The sequence below is a fragment of the Carlito syrichta genome, unplaced genomic scaffold (assembly GCF_000164805.1).
Source record: "Carlito syrichta isolate Samal-C Ts95f unplaced genomic scaffold, Tarsius_syrichta-2.0.1 Scaffold33826, whole genome shotgun sequence".
In the NCBI taxonomy this organism is placed as follows: domain Eukaryota; kingdom Metazoa; phylum Chordata; class Mammalia; order Primates; family Tarsiidae; genus Carlito; species Carlito syrichta.
In genome coordinates, this window is record NW_006977922.1 from 860 (window position 1) to 4,969 (window position 4,110).

Sequence of the window (4,110 nt, forward strand, 5' to 3'; positions counted from 1 at the left end):
AGCCAGGCGCGGTGGCTCACACCTGCTATTCCAGCACTTTGAGAGGCCAAGGTGGGAGGATTGTTTGAGTCCAGGAGTCCAAGACCAGCCTGAACAATATAGCAAGACCTTGTCTCCACAAAAATTCTTTTAAAAATTTATCAGGTGTGGTAGCACGTGCCTGCTGTCTCAGCTACTCAGGAGGCATGGATAGGGTGAGGGTGGTAGGACACGTGGAGAGATGAGGGGAGGCACAGGGGTGCGGCACCGCTGGAGCCGGCAAGCTGAAGGTGCACACTGGCAACCCAGAGATCTGAGTAATGCAAAGAATTGCAACACACAAAGAGGTGAGAGAAGAAAAGATTTATTTAAGATAAGTTCGCCCCTCACAGACAGGGAGTGGGCCTACACTCTAGGTGAGGGTGGCCCGTAGCCCCCCGAGTCCTGGCTTAAATCCTTTTCTTGGAGATGCTGCATGTGACTGCACATGACTGCCTGTTTCTTCCTTATCGACCACCTGTGGAAGTCGTGGAGCTCCTGTGACACAGAGACCCACTAATGTCCGCCTCCATGATCATAGCCCCTAGAGAAGGGCGTGACAAGGATTCTAATGTTCCTGCACCTTCCCAAACGACATTCCTTAGAGCTGAAGGAGGGAGCACCTTTCTCTATCTCCCATGCATTCCCAGTGGGTAGCTTCGGGGGATCCTTGGCTTCCCTGTAGATAGGGCCCATTCTGCTGGAAGATGGAATCCCCACCCGGTCCCCCTCTGAGCGGTCAGAACTATTGTAATGACAAGTTGCATGACTTTTACAGTCCTTGCCCAATACATGATGTCTTAGGCCTTGTAAATTCCCTTTACTCTAGGCAAGCTCGATTGCCACTGTGAGATACCTCTGGCATTAGGAAGTCTGTGTTTCTGAAAGGACAAAGTTGGCAAAGTTAATTTTACCTAAAGTGTGCATTTCTCCAAAAGCATAGCTTCTACTTTCTCATCATTGTATTAAGATTTAGGAAGAGGATTTAAAAAATGCATTTCCCAGCTGGGCTCGGTGGCTCAGACTGTAATCCCGTGCCTTTGGGAGGCTTAGGTGAGTGGATTGCCTGAGCCCGCAGGTTCGAGACCCGCCTGGGCAGGCGAGACCTCATCTCTACAATAAAAAAAAAAAAATGAGCCGGGCGTGGTAGCGCGCGCCTGTAGTTCCAGTTACTTGGAAGGCTGAGGCGGAAGGATCGCCGGAGCCCAGCAGGTCGAGGCCGCGGTAGCCGGGAGTGGCCACTGCACTCCAGTCTGGGCAACCGAGTGAGACTCCAACTCAAAAAAAAAAAAAAATGCATCTCCCACTCTCAGTCTGTCCTTTCGTTAAGCTGTGATCATGTCACTGCCCTCAAGTGAATGACAGAGTCCAAAAAAAGGAAGAAATGAATGTCGGGTGCAGGCGACATGAGGGATGGGTGTGCTGAAAAGCTGCGTGGTTGACAGGGCACCCCAAGATTGTCCACGGTGCAGAGATTAGCAACCAGCCCTGAGCTGGAGAGACAGCCGGAGAAGGAAGGAAGGAACCTAAGAGTCTGGGGCTGGGATTGCCCAGGAATTGTGGGAGCATAGAATTGTGCTGCACCGAGAGGGGTGAGCACCCTGCCTTTCCTTCCCTCCCACCCCGCCATCTCTCATCTGCATCTCCCATTGGCCAGACCAGCCAGAAGCCACTGAGCTGGGAGCAGGACGCAGCCTGCAGGGGTGAGGCCCTGCTCCCCTCTGCACCCCACCCCCACCCGCGGTCCCTTATCGAGTCAGAGCCCAGCAGGCCAAAGGAGGGGAGGAGCCAGTGTAACAGGTCCCGGGGAAGACTCGCACCCAGAACAAGGGGAGAAGAAGCGAGTCTGCCGTGGGGAGTGGGGGTGGGGGCGGCCGCTTTGAGGACTGTTGCAGATGTGTTCACAGGAGGACCTGGCCGGCACAGAGCAGCACCCAGGAAGTGTTGGGATGTCCCATGGATGGGTGGGTCCTGCAAGGGAGAAGCTTCCTGAGAACACGAGACACGAGGACAGTCTCTCCCTCCCTGGCCGGCTCCCTCTTGGGTAGACGGTAGTTTTCTTACATAAACTCTCCCAGAGAGCCAAGCAAAGCCAGTCCCAGGGAGAGAGCGCTGGGTTCAATATATAGTAACCAGACATAGTGGCTCACACCTGTAATCTCGATGCTTTGAGAGGCCTAGATGAGAGGATTGCTTGAGGCCAGGAGTTTGAGACCAGCCTGTGCAACATAGCGAGATCCGGTCTTGCGGGGGCCCGCCCCGCAAGGGTCGTGAGATCTTTTGAAGGAGAGACGGATAGGCAAAGGATGAAGATAATATACCCAGATATTTGTTTTTTGAACACATGACAATTTAATGTTAGTTAACACAGAGCTTTTATACCATTTGTAAAGGGGCAAGACAAAGAAAATTTTTTTACGTATATATTTTTTAAAAGTTATCACTATCTAGTGGTCTTAGCAACAAACAAGCCAAGAACCCTACAAACATTTAGACAATGAGTCTTATTTATAAGGCCAAAGATGACAGTTTTACTCCAAAGTCTCGAATTATAGTCTTTGAACTGTCTCTAGAAAGTTTTTAAGTGTAAAGGTTTTATGTAGTAGTAATTTTTTGGAGGGGATTTTATGACCTTTAGAGTGTTGTAATCGCCTTTTTTGTCTCGGTGTCTCCGTTATTTTTTTTTTTATCCTGTAGTGTTTGTTTTTAAAGAGAACTCAAAAGAAGCTTTTAGTAATGCTTTTTAGGCCCCCAAGGTTGTTTTTTGTCTTTAGCTAAGTTATCATAAAGTGTCTGATTAGTATATTATGAGTTTAGTGAAAACCCACTCTATAAATGTTAACTTAGAGTTTTAACTATTGAATTAAGTAAAAACCTTAACGATTAATCTTTATTTTAAGTCAGTGAAAACAGTGTTATAAATCACCTATATAACTCTGAGATAAGTGTTAGAACTTATAATGAATTTATAATGAACTTACTATAAACTTGTGCTTCTAAAAAACCTTACGTCTAAACACTAAACTACATAATTTTAAATCAAATAAGGAATGAATATACTTATATCATTTATTACTTGAGCAATATCTAGTAACTTATAACCAAGTGAAAGAAAGCATTTTTGATGCGTTTCAGAGTTTAACCCTTGCATATGTTAGAAAAGGCCAAGCGGCATAATGGGAAAATAGAAAGATGAACCATGACATTCTCAGGTTAGCTGTGAGTACTTCGCATGAACATGCCATTTTCTTCTTCCACAACTGCACAGAATTTCTTTGGCAGTACCAAACAGCAAAGATGGAAGACAGAAGGGCCTCAGCTGCCCGGACTCGCTTTGCGGCCGGGGGTCCTCAGCGCACCTGGACTTTGTCAATCAGGCGGGCCTCCAAGGCTGGCTCCCAACATGATCTCTACAAAAAGGAAAGTGAAAACATACGCTAGGCATGGTGGTGTACGCCTGTAGTCCCAGCTACTTGGGAGGCCAAGGTGGGAGGACTGCTTGAGGCCAGGAGTTTGAGACCAACCTGAGTAACATATCAAGGTCCGGTCTCTACAAAAAGTACAATGAAAACATTACTCAGCCATGGTGGTCTGAGCCTGTAGTCCCAGCTACTCGGGACTCTGAGGCAGGAGGCTCACTTGAGCCTAGGAGTTCAGGTGGCAGTGAGCTATGATTGTGCCACTGCACTGCAGCCTGGACCACAGAGCAAGATCTTGTCTCTAAAATACATAAATAATAAAGAAGCTCTTTTCAATGGTGACAGAATGGGCTCATCTGTGAGGTAGTGAGTTCCCCATTCCCTGTCACAGCAAAGGGTTTAGGAGAATTAATTCCTGACCTAGTAACTGTTGCCACTGTGAACTAATTTCTACTTTCGCTGTGTTAAAGGGGTTTCAGTGACACAGAGGATCTTGTAACATCAGTTGGATTCTTTTTAAAATCAGGCTCTCGAGCCGGGTTTGGTGGCTCAGCCTGTAATCCCACGCTTTGGGAGGCTGCGGTGAATGAATTTGCCTGAGCCTGCGGGTTCGAGACCCGCCTGGGCAACTTGGTGAGACCTCATCTCTACAATAAAACAAAAAATTAGCCGG

The 4,110-nt window shown here is 47.6% G+C and overlaps 1 long non-coding RNA gene across 1 annotated transcript in view; it reads right to left on the reverse strand.

Annotated features, from left to right (window-relative positions):
• Window positions 1–3,388: 3,388 nt before the first annotated feature.
• LOC103274724 overlaps window positions 3,389–4,110 on the reverse strand; it is a 12,972-nt gene continuing 12,250 nt past the window's right edge. Inside the window, exon 3 of the long non-coding RNA XR_505273.1 lies at window positions 3,389–3,428. This is a non-coding gene — a long non-coding RNA (uncharacterized LOC103274724). The remainder of the gene's footprint in view (window positions 3,429–4,110) is intronic.